General features: G+C 47.0%; 1 long non-coding RNA gene and 1 gene segment (V, D, J or C); one reads left to right on the top strand and one right to left on the bottom strand.

The window, feature by feature from the left end:
• LOC309858064 (Ig gamma chain C region-like) overlaps nucleotides 1–17,210 on the bottom strand; it is a 64,883-nt gene that overhangs the window by 7,204 nt on the left and 40,469 nt on the right.
• Nucleotides 142–3,649, top strand: LOC309858067. The gene is made up of 2 exons (XR_014308031.1): nucleotides 142–1,828; nucleotides 1,877–3,649. It is a non-coding gene; the product is annotated as an uncharacterized lncRNA (long non-coding RNA).

The following is a 17,210-nucleotide window of genomic DNA, read 5'->3' as shown; positions in this document are numbered from 1 at the left end:
TTCTGGGTGGTTTCTGTCTCAGAGGAGCTGGGGGGCCTCCAGACACGGCTAAGGCTGTGCCACGTGGGTGTGCGGGGGTGGGGTGTGGTGAGTGCCCGGGGGCCCCCGGGAGAGCTCAGGATCCTCCCCTCCCCCAACTCTACACATGTTTTCCTTGCTCTCTGCCTCCTGCAGGGAAATGCCTGCTGCCTGCTCCCCCGCAGACCAGCATAACCTGCTCTCTGCTGAGCCCTGCGGTGCCTCCAGCCCTGGTGGGCTCCTCCTTGTGCCCCTGTGAGCCTGCAGTGTGGCCCCTGACCCATACCTGTGGACCAGCCTCACACTTGTCCTGTCCACACAGCAAGATGCCTCCCACCCAGAATGTCGTCCTCCTGTTCCATCATCCGTGGCCCAGCTCCGTCTGAAGGCTGGTGCTCTATGCCCCGGCAGAGGGAAGCTAGTATCCCTGCCACGCCTGTGTTGTAAAGGACAGAGGAGTCTTCGGTGCATGGACAGAGCTCCTGGCGGTCGTGAGGTCGATGCTCCCCTTTCCCTGAGGGACAGTGTGCGGCACCTCCTGGCATGTGGGCTGAGTCTCAATGGCTGTGCCGGAGAACAGGAACCCTCTATTTCTCGTGTCTTGGAGGACCAAGTGTGCAGCCCAGGGCTGTCCATTACCACCATGCAGGCCTTGCATGGGGACCCTGGGAGCCTGTAAGTCCCCCCCCACCACCCAGCTGTGCCAGGAGCCTGGAAGACAGGGTGGGGGTAGTGGGGGGGGCTTGTGCTGCATCCCCTGTCATTCCCCTGGGCTTGGGGCTCCCCCGCAGAAGCCCGTCCAAGTTTCAGATGCTGGTCTGCTGGTGTGGCGTCCGCGTGACATGGGGCCCGTGCTCATGCCTGTAGTCAGGGGTCTGCGGGCGGAGAGCCCTCCAGTCCGCTCTGCTCACACTCACGCTCGTGAGCTTTCCAGGCTCCTCCTGGCATCTGGGGCTTGGGCCCCCGGGGGCTTCCCACTGTGGCACGAGGCTTTCCCGGGATGGCTGCGCGGTGCCTGGCACCCGAGTCTCAACAGAAGCCAGGTCTCCTCAGGTCGTGACCTCAGAGATGTGGCCGTGGCTCTTTTTGTGCACCCCCTCCCCAGAGAGGCGCACAGCCCCTGGGCTTCTGGGGAGGGTCACGCTCCTCTGCGTGGGGCAGGCCGGGAGGAGGAAGCCTGTTGTCCTAGAAATATCTCCGGGGCAGCTTTGCAAAATGCCTGTGGCCACCGCTGTGGTGCAGGGAGTGTCGTGGGGACCCCGCCGCGGACCTGTCCCAGGTGAAGCCTCCCCACGCCCCTGGCTGACGCAGCGTGGCCCCCTGTGATGGCGGCCAGCCGCAGAGCCCGGCCACGCTCCCGGCCACGGTGCGGCCCACTCCGCCGGCCAGAGTGTGGCCTGTGGGTGCTCACGGAGCATCAGGATCTGCGGCACGTCTGGTGGGAAGACGAGGCTCGATGAGCTTGGTGCCAGGCCCTGCTATCCCCGGTCAACGCGCGGGGCAGGCTGAGTTCCTGCTGAGGGCATGGCCGTGCACTGTCTTCCTCAGAGACCACACAGTGTCCCCAGCCCAGCTCCCAGGGTCCGATCTCTCCAGAATAGCCTTTCGCAAGGAAGCGGGCGAGGCTATGCACTTTCCCTGTGTTGAAATTCTGGGTCTGGTTCTGAGGAATATTCACCTTGGCTCTGAAAATGCTCTCAGACGGCACCCCCGGAACGGACATGTCAGAGCCCGAGCGGTCCTCGTGCAGCAGGCCCTAGGGGACAGCACAGGAGGCCAGCCGGGCCCTCGGCTCTGACTCTGCAGCCCCGCCCCACAGCCCCGCCCCACAGCCCCGCCCCACAGCCCCGCCCCACAGCCCCGCCCCACAGCCCCGCCCCGCAGCCTGGATCTGGCAGCAGCAGGTGACCCCTCTGTAGGCCACAGACAACCGGCTTGTACCTTCCGAACGTCCTGGTCGTGGCAGCTCCCAGGGTGGGTCAGCCCTGCCGGGACCCACCCTAAGCCTGACCCTGCCCAGCCCGTCTGCAGGCTGGAGTCCGGTGGACAGAGTGCTGCCGGCGCTCTGGGTGGGAGTCGACCCCTCCCGGGAAATCAGATGCGTGTGAACGCCAGCAGGGCCGGGCAGAGCATGGCCGGCTTCCCGAGGCGCTGAGGCCTGAGGTCCCCGGAGGCCCGTTATGCTCAATGGGTCAGGGACACCCTGGCTGGCCCCTCCAGATCTCCAGGCAGGGCCCTGGGACGTTTCTTGGCAGTGTGTGCGCTAGCTCAGCTGTGTGACCGTTTGTGAAGACCGGGGCGTGTGGGTGCAGCTCAGATCCTGTCCCGGGTGCCGAGCGCAGCCGTCACAGGGCGGACTCCCTGCTGTTCTCCTGCCCTGCCTGGTCCTGGGAGTCCGCTCTGTGCCGAGGTGCTTTTCTGGGGACGACCCCATCTGTCAGCTGCTGCCTGCCCCCGACCCTGCCCCACGCAGATGCTGCCCAGCCTCACCTGTGTCCCTCCTCTGTCCAGACACAGCTGGCCGCCAGCATGAGTGCCAGCTGCGAGTGGGCGTCTCACGGCTTCTGAGAGCTGTGGCACTGTGGAACAGGCAGCGGGGACAGGGAAGGGCAGGGGCCCGTCCCCCGGCGCACAGCCAGCAAGCCCAGCGGCCTGGCCTCTGCCTCCCGCGCAGGTCCGGGGCCTGCCAGGAAGGGTGGCTCCCCGCGCTGTTCTCCTGACAGCGGGAAGTGCCCGCTTCCGCTGGGGCCCCGGGCAGCAACGTTCACCAGCCCCGGGCTGGGGCCAGGTGGAGGCCGTCCCTCCTGAACGGCTCCTGGCGGGGACCGGGTCTCCGCGGCTTACATCCGGAGGGTGGGATCGCTTTCCAGTTGGATCACGCGTCTGCGCGGTCACTTACTGTGGGCATCCGGTGTTCTCTCCGTGTGGACGCTGCGTGCGCGTCTGTCCGTCCTCTGCTGCCGTGTGAGATCACGTGCCTGCATGCGAGGCCCTCGTGTGTGCCGCGCGCGCACTGGTCTAGGCACGTGTAGGACGCACACGTCTGATGCACGTGTGATGTGTACACACACCAGCAACGACCAGAGCACATGTGTCACATGCGTGTATATAACGTCTACATACAGCACACGCACAGACGCTGTCACGTATCTTTCTGTGTGAAAGCTTTGTTGCAGGGAGCGTGGGGGCCTGGGGTGTGCCCTTGGCTCAGGTGGGAGCGGCGCAGAGGACGGACGCCATCATCAGGCGCCGGCTGCTTGTGGGCGGCCGCCTGCCATAGGCAGGTCCAAGTTCCATCGTCCCCTGTGGCCCCACGGTCCTCGGCCCGCACCATACACCCTCGCCCAGCATTTTCCAGGCGTGAGGATCGTCTGGGCACCATGTACCTCCCGTGTGGCTTAGTGGAGCCCACCCCTCGGGGCGTGAGTCCTGAACCCGCGGGTGCACGGGTGGGCTGTGGGAGGGCAGCAGTCCGGTCTGCGTCTGCTGGACGCACCCCTGCCCATGGCCGCCATCCTCATTGGCGCCCAGATTGAGAGCTGTTCTGGCTCTGTGGGGACTTGAGATGTTGAGTTGGACAGAAACCTACTTCAGAGCTTATCTTGTGCTAATAAAAAAGTACAAAATTTAAGGGCCCTGTTTTCGTGGTTGAGAGATTTCTGAGCCCTGAGCTGTCCCTGCAACGTTCCCCTGTAATTCCCAGGCTATGCTGGACGTGCTGTCAGCTTCCCTGTCTGGCTTCCCCGTCAGCACCATGTCTGAAGCCCGCGGTGCGGCTCTGACCCTGTGTGCAGACCCCACGGACCCTTGACTTCAGAGTGGCTCAGTGGGTCTTGACCTTCGGGGCTGGATAGCTGTGCTCAAGCCAGCTTCACACGGTCCCTCCAGCACCTTCCGTGTTTACCCACATCGCCCCAGAGGTTGGGGGTGAACAGGAACCTGGGGGTCCTTCTGCGCGTCCCCCGAAGTCAGCTTGGAAGCAACATGGGGTGTCGTCTTATCTGACTGCATGTATCCCTCCGTGTGGGATGTTCTAGAGGCACCAAAGGAGCTCCGGTGAGGGGCGGCCTCTCCCCTGGGGCCCTGTGCCTTTCGCTGGCCAGTGGTCTCGAGGACGGAAGTCTCATCCATGATCGTGACAGCCGCTCAGCTTGCACGGGCCTGGCCCCTGGCCTCTGTCCAGCTGGGGCCCCCTAGACTCAGGTCTCATCCCTCAGACTGTGCACGCCAGGTGCCCGGGTCTGCCGACGTCCCCCGCCCGCACCACCTACCTGCCCATGGGATGCGACCCAGGGGTCCACGAACCCCTTGGCTCTGTCCCAGTGGGGCTGCCCAGGGCTTGCGCATTGCCCCTCCCACAGGCTCCCCTCAAGGGGCCTCAGTACAGACTCCCCATGAAGATCTTGCACCATCCCCTCCCCTACTCCTTCAGGGTTGAGGGAGGGGCTTGCCTTGGCCGGGAGGGACCCCACTCTCTGGTCTTAGCTTCATTGGCTGGACCCCGACAAGCAGACTAGGAAGACGCAGGCCAACGGGAGAGCAGCATGCGAGGGCTGAGTCACTCGGGCTGCTGCGACTCTGAAAGAAGGGGAAGGACACGTTGTGGAGGCCACGGGAAGCGGAGGGGTGGGAGCAGAGCTCTGGAGAGCAGGGGCATGCATGGGGAGCCCTGGTGCCATCAGGAAATACTGCCTCTCCTGCTAGAAAGGAGGGGTCAGGGAGTTTAATCGTGTCTGGTTGTTTTTAGCTGCTGGCAGCTCAAAACAATCTGATGTCTAAGTGTGTGTTTGGAGGGCAGCTGTGTCCCGGGTTCCCACAGCCAGCAGAAACCATGTCAGCAACCTCCTCGGGTCTCTCTGTGACCCCAGAAGCAGAGCTGGGAGGCCCACGGGAGAGTGTGCCCTCACCCGACAGCTGTGCCCTGGGAGCCTGTGTGTGGAGCGCCCATGCCCATCGGAAGAGCGTGGCCATCGAGTCCCCCTGGGCCTGCCCTGCGGCCCCGTCCCGGGCTTTCCGCACAGAGTGAACAAGTCTTTTAGATTCTCCAGAGAGAGAAGGGGAGAGCTTCCCGAGGGCTGTCAGGACGCAGCCCAGGACATGCTTAAATAAAAAACTGAAATTTATGTATTAAGAGAAATCATGGCACCTCAGAAAAACAAAAAGCAGGACCATGGACAGCAGCTTGGAGCGCTTGGCGAGGGAGCGCAGCCCTGAGCTCAGGGCCTGAGTCCTCTGGGTACACATGACGCAGCCCCTGTCTGGTGAGGATGAGGCCACCCCATGCACAGCAAAATGCTTTTACCTAAGTTTACAGAGTAAAAAAACATCTCTTGGACACCTGGGTGGCTCAGTGGGTTAAGCGTCTGCCTTCGTCTCAGGTCATGGTCTCAGGGTCCTGGGATTGAGCCCCACATCGGGTTCCCAGCTCAGTGGGGAGCCTGCTTCTCCCTCTGCCCCTGCCTGGCTGTCTCTCTCTCTCTCAAATAAATACATAAAATCTTTAAAAAAGAAAACATCCGGACCACCATCCCATGGTCTCACATATCTTAAAAAAAACTGGTATGTGTCAGGATTGAAAAAGAAAGTCTTGAAGGAATATCTGCACACCCACATTCATAACATTATTTGCAGAGCTTAAAACGTGGAAGTAATCTAGGCATCCACCAGCGGATGACCAGCTAAGCAAAACAGGTCTGTACACACAATGAAGTTGTAGCCCACCTTAAACAGGAAAAAATCCTGGCTCACGTTACAGCACGGGTGAGCCAGGAGGACACTACGCTGGTGACACAGCCATCAGAAGGATGGATTCTGCATGATTTCACCTGCATGTGGTCCCCAGAGTCGTCAGTCACAGAGACAGGGAGTGGGACTGCAGGGGCGGTGGGGGTGGTAGGAATGGGGAGTTATTGTTTCAGGTTTTTGAGATTTAAAGAGTTATGGAGGTGGGTGATACTGATGGTTTCATGACTCTATGGATGTATTTAATATCCCCAGTACAGTACACGTAAGAAGGTTTAAGATGTTAAATTTGCATATTTTACCACAATAAACACATTTTTAAATTGAAATTCAATTAGCCAACATGCAGTACCTTGTTAGGGATAAACATGTTTTTTAAGCAAGGGAAAACAAGAGAAACCTGTAGCCCACAAAGAAAGCGGCCGTGCTTCAGGAATGTCTGAAACCCTTGTCTGCCTTACCTATAGAAGAAGGCAAAACCAGTTTGGATTCCCCTTTATCTCAGGAAAGTTGAGTCCTTTAACAAAGATATCAAGAAACATCCTGGAAGAATCAAAAGAAGCTTCCTCACCGCACTGACAATTTATAACCACCCTTCCATCTTTTTCTTCTGTCAGTGTTTCTGTGTATTTGTTTTTGTTCTGGTTGTGTATAAATCTTATACTTGGGGTTCATTTTGGCTGGGTTCTTTTTTTTTTTTTTCCCTTGTCATTTACTTTTGTCAGTCTTTTTGTTTGTCTGTTTTTGTTGGTATACTTTATAAATCTTACCTTTGGGGCCCATTCTGGCTGGGTCTTCTCTTTTCTTTTTTCTTCCCCCCCTTTTTCTTTTTTATCTCTTTTTGGTGGGGACTTCTGAAGTGTTCAGAAGTGTTCCAGGGTGCACCTTGCCTGCACCACAGTTGATACATTCAGCTACACATCCGTTCAGTCATCTGTCACCAAAATGACTAGGAGGACAAATGCCCAACAGAAGAACAATTCAGAGACTGGGCCCTCTCCTTCAGAGCTATTGGATATGGACATCAACAGTACGTCAGAAAGGGAAATCAGGCTAACAATTATCCAGGCGATGGCTAGGGTGGAGAAAGCCTTTGATGACAAAATAGAATTGATTAGGGCAGAAGGGAAAGCCACCAGGGATGATGTTAACAATGCTCTCAATGAGTTCCCATCTAATCTAAATTCTCTAAAAGTTAGGGTAACTGAGGCAGAAGATAGAATTATTGATCTGGAAACAAACTGATAGAGGAAAAAGGTCATGAGGAGACCTGGAACAAACAGCTTAGAAGCCATGAACACAGAATTAGGGAAATAAATGATGCTATGAAGTGTTCCAATGTCAGAATTATTAGAATCCCTGGGGGGGGGTGCAGAAAAAGGACTAGAGGATATAGTTGAACAAATTGTCTATGAAAATTTTCCCAATCTGGCAAATGGAATCAGTGTTTATGTCCTAAAGGCAGAAAGCTCTTCCCCCAAGATCATAGAATCTAGAAAGACCTCAAGACACGTGATTGTGAAAATTATTGTAAATAATTGTATACAGTAAATAATTGTAGATAGGAGCTCTTGAAAGCAGCTAGGGAGAAGAGATTCCTTATGTACAGAGGAAGGTCCATCAGAATAATGTCAGACCTGTCCACAGAAACCTGGCAAGCCAGAAAGGGCTGGAAAGATATATTCAGGGCACTAAATGAGAAGAACATGCAGCCAAGAATACTTTATCCAGCAATACTGACATTCAAATGGATGGAGAGATAAAGAGCTTCCAAGACCGGCAAGACTTAAAAGAGTATGCGATCACCAAGCCAGCACTACAAGAAAAATTAAGGGGTATTCTGTAAAGGAGGAAAAAAACCCCAAGAATATAATTGAACAGAAATATATGGAGACAATCTATAGAAACAAAGACTCACAGGTAACACGATGTCAATACAAACGTATCTGTCAATAATCACTCTCAATGTGAATGGCCTAACTGTGTCCATAAAATGGCACAGGGTTGCAGACTGGATAAAACAACAGGACTCATCCATATGTTGTCTACAAGAGACCCATTTTGAACCTAAAGATACACCCAGACTGAAAGTGAAGGGATGGAGAAGCATCTTTCTTGCCCATGGGCCTCAAAAACAGGCTGGGGTAGTGATTCTCATATCAGATAAGTTAGATTTTAAACTAAAGACTGTAGTCATAAATACAGAAAGAAACTACATAATTCTTAAAGGGACTATCCACCAAGAAGATCTAACAATTGTAAATATTTATTCCCCCAACAGGAGAGCAGCCGTTACATAAGAAAACTGTTAATCAAGAGAAAAAGTCATACTGATATTAATACATTAGTAGCAGATCTTAACACACCTCTCTCAGTAATAGGCAGATCATCCAAGCAGAGCATTAATAAAGAAACAAGAGAATTGAATGACACATTGGACCAAATGGACCTCATAGATATATACAGAACATTCCACCCTAAAACAGCAGAATACTCATTCTTCTCAAGTGCACATGGAACCTTCTCCAGAATAGACCACATACTGGGTACAAATCAGGGCTCAAATGATACCAAAAGACTGAGATGATTCCCTGCACATTCTCAGATCACAGTGCTTTGAAACTGGAGCTCAATCACAAGGAAAAGCTCAGAAGGAACTCAAACACCTGGAAGCTAAAGACCACCTTGCTTAAGAATGCTTGGATCAACCAGGAGATCAAAGAAGAACTGAAACAATTCATGGAAACCAATGAGAATGAAGACACTTCGGTCCAAAACCTATGGGATACAGCAAAGGTGGTCCTAAGGGGGAAACACATAGCCATCCAAGCCTCCCTCAAAAAAACTGAAAAATCCAGAATACGCAAGCTGTCTCTATACCTTAAAGAACTGGAGAATCAGCAACAAATTAAGCCAACACCATACCCCAAAAGTGAAATAATCCAGATTAAAGCAGAGATCAATGAGACAGAAACTAGAGATACAGTAGAATGCATCAATGAAACTAGATGCTGGTTTTTTGAAGGAATCAATAAGACCGATAAACCATTGGCCACACTAATCCAAAAGAAAAGAGAGAAAGCCCAAATTCATAAAATTATGAATGAAAAGGGAGAGATCACAACTAACTCTAAGGAAGTAGAAACAATCATCAGAAGTTATTATCAACAGTTGTATGCCCATAAGTTAAGCAACCTAGATGAAATGGCTGCATTCCTGGAAAACTTTAAACTTTCAAAATTGAACCAGGAAGAAATAGACAACCTGAATAGACCGATATCTAGTAACGAGATTGAAGCAGTGATCACAAACCTCCCAAAAGACAAGAGCCCAGGACCTGATGGATTCCCTGGGGAATTCTACCAAACTTTCAAAGAAGAAATAACACCTATTCTTCTGAAGCTGTTTCAAAAAATTGAAGAAGAAGGAAAACTTCCAGACTCTTTTTATGAAGCCAGCATTACCCTGACCCCCAAACCAGGCAAACGCCACACCAAAAAGAATTTCAGACCAATATCACTATGAATACGGATGCCAAGATTCTCAACAAGAGCCTAGCTAAAAGGATTCAACAGCACATTAAAAAGATTATCCACCATGACCAGGTGGGATTCATCCCTGGGCTACAAGGATGGTTCAACATTTGCAAATCTATCAATGTGATAGAACAAATCAACAAGAGAAGCGAGAAGAACCACATGGTCCTCTCAATTGATGCAGAAAAAGCATTTGACAAAATCCAGCATCTGTTCCTGATTAAAACGCTTCAAAGCATAGGGATAGAGGGAATATTCCTCAACTCCACATAAACTATTTATGAAAAAACAAAAAACAAACAAAAAAAAACAACCCACAGCAAATATCCTCATTGAGGAAAAGCTGACAGCATTCCCCGTGAGATCAGGAACATGACAAGGATGCCCATTCTCACCACCCTTTATCAACATAGTATTGGAAGTCCTAGAAACAACAATCAGACAACAAAGAGAAATAAAAGGTATTCAATCTCAATGTGAGGCAGGAATCCATCAGAATCCTAGAGGGGAACATAGACTGTAACCTCTCCGACATTGGCCACTGCACCTTCTTTCAAGATAGGTCTCCAAAGGCAAAGGAAACAAAAGAAAAAATGAATTTTGAGGACTTCATCATGATCAAAAGCTTCTGCACAGCAAAGGAAACAGTTAACAAAACAAAGAGGCAACCGACAGAATGGGAGGAGATATTCGCGAATGACACTACAGACAAAGGACTGATATCCAGGATCTATAAAGAACTCAAAGTCAACACACACAAAACAGATAATTATGTTGAAAAATGGGCAGAAGACATGGACAGACACTTCCCCAATGAAGACATACCAATGGCTATCAGACACATGAAAAAATGTTCATCATCACTAGCCCTCAGGGAGATTCAAATTAAAACCCCATTGAGATATCACCTTACACCAGTTAGAATGACCAAAATTAGCAAGACAGGAAACAAGATGTGTTGGAGAGGATGTGGAGAAAGAGGAACCCTCTTTCACCGTTGGTGGGAATGCAAGTTGGTGTAGCCTCTTTGGAGAAGAGGGTGGAGATTCCTTAAGAAATTAAAACTAGAGCTTCCCTATGACCCTGCCATTGCACTCCTGGGTATTTACCCCAAAGATACAGATGTAGTGAAAAGAATGGCCATCTGTACCCCAATGTTCATAGTAGCAGTAGCCACAGTCACCAACCTATGGAAAGAACCAAGATGCCCTTCAACGGACGAATGGATAAGGAAGATGTGGTCCATATACATTATGGGGTATTACGCCTCCATCAGAAAGGACGAATACCCAACTTTTGTAGCTACATGGACGGGACTGGAGGAGATTATGCTGAGTGAAATAAGTCAAGCAGAGAGAGTCAATTATCATATGGTTTCACTTACTTGTGGAGCATAACAAATAGCATGGAGGACAAGGGGAGATGGAGAGGAGAAGGGAGTTGGGGGAAATTGGAAGGGGAGGTGTACCATGAGAGACTGTGGAATCTGAGAAACAATCTGAGGGTTTTGGAGGGGTGGGGGCTGGGAGGTTGGGTGAGCCTGGTGGTGGGTATTTTTTTTTTTAAAGATTTTATTTATTTATTTGACAGAGAGATGACAAGTAGGCAGAGGCAGGCAGAGAGAGAGGAGGATGCAGCTCCCCCTGAACAGAGAACCCGATGCGGGGCTCGATCCAAGGACCCTGGGATCATGACCTGAGCCGAAGGCAGAGGCTTAACCCATTGAGCCACCCAGGCTCCCCTTTATTTAAGTTTTTAAAAAAAATTCTTTCAGCAACGGCTTGTAGTCTTTACTGTATAAGTCTTCTATCTCCTTGGTTAAGTTTATTTCTATCGTTTTCTTTTTGATGCTATTACAAATGGAATTGTGTTCTTAATTTCCTTTTTACATTGTTCATGGTTAGTGTATAGAAATGCAACTAGTTCTTTTGTGTTGAATTTGTGTACTACTATTTCACTAAATTTATTGTTCTAACACTGTGTGTGTGTGTGTACAAAATTTATAGGTTTTTCTACATATAAGATCATAGCATCTGTAAACAGATAGTTTTACTTCTTTCTTTCCAATTTGGATGATTTTGGTTCTCATTCTTGCCAATTTCCTCTTGAGAATTTCCAGTATTATGTTGAATAGAATTGGTGAAAATGAATATCCTTTCTTTGTTCCTAATTTTAGAGGAAAAGTTCTCAGACATCCACCATTGAGTATGATGTTTGCTGTTGGTTTTCTGTATGTGGCTTTGATATGTTGAGGTAGTTTCCTTGTGTCCCTGGCTTGTTGAGTAGTTTTTCAAGTCACGTATGTGTGTTCAATTTTGTCCAATGTCTTTTCTGCATCAGTTGAGATGATCATGTGTGTTTCTTGCCTTCGTTATGTTAATGTGGTGTATTACGTTGTTCAATTTTTGTATGTTGAGACATCCTTACATTCTAGGAATGTATTCCACTTTGTCCTGGTGTATAATCCTTTTAATATGCTGCTGGATTTGGCTTGCTAGTATTTGTTGAGGATTTTTGCATCAGGTTCCTACGGGACATTGGTCCGTGGTTCTTTATTGTGTTTGGTTTTGATGTAAGGGTCAGGCTGGCTTCATAGAACAAATCGCAAGTGCTCCTTCCTCTTCAATATTTTGGAAAAGCTTGAGATTAGTATTTGTTTCTCCTTAAATATTTGGTAGAATTCACCAGCAAAACCATTAGGTCCAGAGCTTTATTTGTTGGTATTTTGATCAACAGGCCCAATTTCCTTATCAGTTATTGATCTGTTCAGGTTTTTTATTTCTTCATTATTTAGTCTTAGGTTGTGGAGTTCTAGGAATTCATCCATCTCATGCATGTTACCCAATGTGTTGGTGTATTGCTGCTTGTAGCATTCTCTTAAGATCCTTTTAATTCTGCTTTCAATTTCATTGATCCTTAACTGTTTTCCAATTTCCTCTGTGACTTCTACTTTGATCCCTTGGTTGCTTAAGAGAGTGTTGTTTAAGTTACATGAATGTATGTATGCATGTATTTTTTCACTTTTACTGTTGTAAAGTGAAGATTTCCACCTTTATCCCAATGTAGTCAGAGAAGATACTGTATAATATTTATCTTTTAAAATCTGTTGGGACTTATTTGTGGCATAACTTATGGTTCTACCTGGAGAATGATCCATGTACATTTGACAATAAGGTGTATGTTGTTGTTGTTGGGTGGTGTGATGTGTGTGTCTGTGTGTGTGTGTGATTGGTTGGCTTATTGTGTTGTTCAAGTCGTGGTTCTTTACTTACCTTCTGTCTTGTTCTATCCATTATTGGAAATGGGATACTGAAGCTTCTGACTATTATCATAGATATGTCAGTCTCTCACTTTAATCCTACACATTTTGCTCCATATATTTTACTGGTCTGTCATTAGGTGTGCAATAGTTCAGAATTGTTGTGTTTTTTTTTTTTTTTTTTTTTTTTTTTTTAGTATGTTCAGTTACCTAACATGTAGTACATCATTAGTTCTTTTTTAAAATTTTACTTATTTATTTATTAATTAATTTTTTATTTTTTGTAAACATATATTTTTATCCCCAGGGGTACAGGTCTGTGAATAACCAGGTTTACACATTTCACAGCACTCATCAAAGCACATACCCTCCCCAATGTCCATAATCCCACCCCCTTCTCCCAAACCCCCTCCCCCCAGCAACCCTCAGTTTGTTTTGTGAGATTAAGAGTCACTTATGGTTTGTCTCTCTCCCAATCCCATCTTGTTTCATTTATTCTTCTCCTACCCACTGAAGCCCCCATGTTGCATCACCACTTCCTCATATCAGGACATAATATGATAGTTGTCTTTCTCTGCTTGACTTATTTCACTAAGCATGATACGCTCTAGTTCCATCCATGTTGCCGCAAATGGCAAGATTTCATTTTTTTGATGGCTGCATAGTATTCCATTGTGTATATATACCCCATCTTCTTGATCCATTCATCTGTTGATGGACATCTAGGTTCTTTCCATAGTTTGGCTATTGTGGACATTGCTGCTATAAACATTCGGGTGCACGTGCCCCTTCGGATCACTATGTTTGTATCTTTAGGGTAAATACCCAGTAGTGCAATTGCTGGGTCATAGGGCAGTTCTATTTTCAACATTTTGAGGAACCTCCATGCTGTTTTCCAGAGTGGCTGCACCAGCTTGCATTCCCACCAACAGTGTAGGAGGGTTCCCCTTTCTCCGCATCCTCGCCAGCATCTGTCATTTCCTGACTTGTTGATCTTAGCCATTCTGACTGGTGTGAGGTGATATCTCATTGTGGTTTTGATTTGTATTTCCCTGATGCCGAGTGATATGGAGCACTTTTTCATGTGTCTGTTGGCCATCTGGATGTCTTCTTTGCAGAAATGTCTGTTTATGTCCTCTGCCCATTTCTTGATTGGATTATTTGTTCTTTGGGTGTTGAGTTTGCTAAGTTCTTTATAGATTCTGGACACTAGTCCTTTATCTGAAATGTCGTTTGCAAATATCTTCTCCCATTCTGTCAGTTGTCTTTTGATTTTGTTAACTGTTTCCTTTGCTGTCCAAAAGGTTTGATCTTGATGAAATCCCAATAGTTCATTTTTGCCCTTGCTTCCCTTGCCTTTGGCGATGTTCCTAGGAAGATGTTGCTGCGGCTGAGGTCGAAGAGGTTGCTGCCTGTGTTCTCCTCAAGGATTTTGATGGATTCCTTTTGCACATTAAGGTTCTTCATCCATTTTGAGTCTATTTTTGTGTGTGGTGTAAGGAAATGGTCCAATTTCATTTTTCTGCATGTGGCTGTCCAATTTTCCCAGCACCATTTATTGAAGAGGCTGTCTTTTTTCCATTGGACATTCTTTCCTGCTTTGTGGAAGATTAGTTGACCATAGAGTTGAGGGTCTATTTCTGGGCTCTCCATTCTGTTCCATTGATCCATGTGTCTGTTTTTGTGCCAGTCCCATGCTGTCTTGATGATGACAGCTTTGTAATAGAGCTTGAAGTCCAGAATTGTGATGCCACCAAGTTTGGCTTTTTTTTTTTTCAATATTCCTTTGGCTATTCGAGGTCTTTTCTGGTTCCATATAAATTTTAGAATTATTTGTTCCATTTCTTTGAAAAAGATGGATGGTACTTTGATAGGAATTGCATTAAATGTGTAGATTGCTTTAGGTAGCATAGACATTTTCACAATGTTTATTCTTCCAATCCAGGTGCATGGAACATTTTTCCATTTCTTTGTGTCTTCCTCAATTTCTTTCATGAGTACTTTATAGTTTTCTGAGTATAGATTCTGTGCCTCTTTGGTTAGGTTTATTCCTAGGTATCTTATGGTTTTGGGTGCAATTGTAAATGGGATTGACTCCTTAATTTCTCTTTCTTCTGTCTTGCTGTTGGTGTAGAGAAATGCAACTGATTTCTGTGCATTTATTTTATTTATTTATTTTTTAAAGATTTTATTTATTTGACAGACAGAGATCACAGGTAGGCAGAGAGGCAGGCAGAGAGAGAGGAGGAAGCAGGCTCCCCACTGAGCAGAGAGCCCGATGCGGGGCTCAATCCCAGGACCTGAGATCATGACCTGAGCTGAAGGCAGAGGCGTAACCCACTGAGCCACCCAGGCGCCCCTGCATTGATTCTATATCCTGACACTTTACTGAATTCCTGTATAAGTTCTAGCAGTTTTGGAGTGGAGTCTTTTGGGTTTTCCACATATAGTATCATATCATCTGCGAAGAGTGATAATTTGACTTCTTCTTTGCCGATTTGGATGCCTTTAATTTCCTTTTGTTGTCTGATTGCTGAGGCTAGGACCTCTAGTACTATGTTGAATAGCAGTGGTGATAATGGACATCCCTGCCGTGTTCCTGACCTTAGCAGAAAAGCTTTCAGTTTTTCTCCATTGAGAATGATATTTGCGGTGGGTTTTTCATAGATGGCTTTGACGATATTGAGGTATGTGCCCTCTATCCCTACACTTTGAAGAGTTTTGATCAGGAAGGGATGCTGTACTTTGTCAAATGCTTTTTCAGCATCTATTGAGAGTATCATATGGTTCTTGTTCTTTCTTTTATTGATGTGTTGTATCACATTGACTGATTTGCGGATGTTGAACCAACCTTGCAGCCCTGGAATAAATCCCACTTGGTCGTGGTGAATAATCCTTTTAATGTACTGTTGAATCCAATTGGCTAGTATTTTGTTGAGTATTTTCGCATCTGTGTTCATCAAGGATATTGCTCTATAGCTCTCTTTTTTGATGGGATCCTTGTCTGGTTTTGGGATCAAGGTGATGCTGGCCTCATAAAATGAGTTTGGAAGTTTTCCTTCCATTTCTATTTTTTGGAACAGTTTCAGGAGAATAGGAATTAGTTCTTCTTTAAATGTTTGGTAGAATTCCCCTGGGAAGATGTCTGGCCCTGGGCTTTTGTTTGTTTGGAGATTTTTAATGACTGTTTCAATCTCCTTACTGATTATGGGTCTGTTCAGGCTTTCTACTTCTTCCTGGTTCAGTTGTGGTAGTTTATATGTTTCTAGGAATGCATCCATTTCTTCCAGATTGTCAAATTTGTTGGCGTAGAGTTGCTCATAGTATGTTCTTATAATAGTTTGTATTTCTTTGGTGTTAGTTGTGATCTCTCCTCTTTCATTCATGATTTTATTTATTTGGGTCCTTTCTCTCTCTCTCTTTTTTTTTTTTTGATAAGTCTGGCCAGGGGTTTATCAATTTTATTAATTCTTTCAAAGAACCAGCTCCTAGTTTCGTTGATTTGCTCTATTGTCTTTTTGGTTTCTATTTCATTGATTTCTGCTCTGATCTTTATGATTTCTCTTCTCCTGCTTGGCTTAGGGTTTCTTTCTTGTTCTTTCTCCAGCTCCTTTAGGTGTAGGGTTAGGTTGTGTACCTGAGACCTTTCTTGTTTCTTGAGAAAGGCTTTTACCACTATATATTTTCCTCTCAGGACTGCCTTTGTTGTGTCCCACAGATTTTGAACCGTTGTATTTTCATTATCATTTGTTTCCATGATTTTTTTCAATTCTTCTTTAATTTCCCGGTTGACCCATTCATTCTTTAGAAGGATGCTGTTTAGTCTCCATGTATTTGGGTTCTTTTCAAACTTCCTTTTGTGGTTGAGTTCTAGCTTTAGAGCAGTGTGGTCTGAAAATATGCAGGGAATGATCCCAATCTTTTGATACCGATTGAGTCTTGATTTAGGACCGAGGATGTGATCTATTCTGGAGAATGTTCCATGTGCACTAGAGAAGAATGTGTATTCTGTTGCTTTGGGATGAAATGTTCTGAATATATCTGTGATGTCCATCTGGTCCAGAGTGTCGTTTAAGGCCTTTATTTCCTTGTTGATCTTTTGCTTTGATGATCTGTCCATTTCAGTGAGGGGAGTGTTAAAGTCCCCTACTATTATTGTATTATTTTTTTTAAAGATTTTATTTATTTATTTGACAGAGAGAAATCACAAGTAGATGGAGAGGCAGGCAGAGAGAGAGAGAGAGAGAGAGAGAGGGAAGCTGGCTCCCTGCTGAGCAGAGAGCCCGATGCGCGACTCGATCCCAGGACCCTGAGATCATGACCTGAGCCGAAGGCAGAGGCTTAACCCACTGAGCCACCCAGGTGCCCTATTATTGTATTATTGTTGATGTGTTTCTTTGATTTTGTTATTAATTGGTTTATATAGTTGGCTGCTCCCACGTTGGGGGCATAGATATTTAAAATTGTTAAATCTTCTTGTTGGACAGACCCTTTGAGTATGATATAGTGTCCTTCCTCATCTCTTATTATAGTCTTTGGCTTAAAATCTAATTGATCTGATATAAGGATTGCCACTCCTGCTTTCTTCTGATGTCCATTAGCATAGTAAATTCTTTTCCACTCCCTCACTTTAAATCTGGAGGTGTCTTCGGGCT

The sequence above is a fragment of the Mustela nivalis genome, assembly GCF_964662115.1.
Source record: "Mustela nivalis genome assembly, contig: HAP1_SCAFFOLD_1825, whole genome shotgun sequence".
Classification (NCBI taxonomy): domain Eukaryota; kingdom Metazoa; phylum Chordata; class Mammalia; order Carnivora; family Mustelidae; genus Mustela; species Mustela nivalis.
Note: the sequence above shows the minus strand (reverse complement) of the source record. Positions and strands in the feature narration are given on the sequence as shown.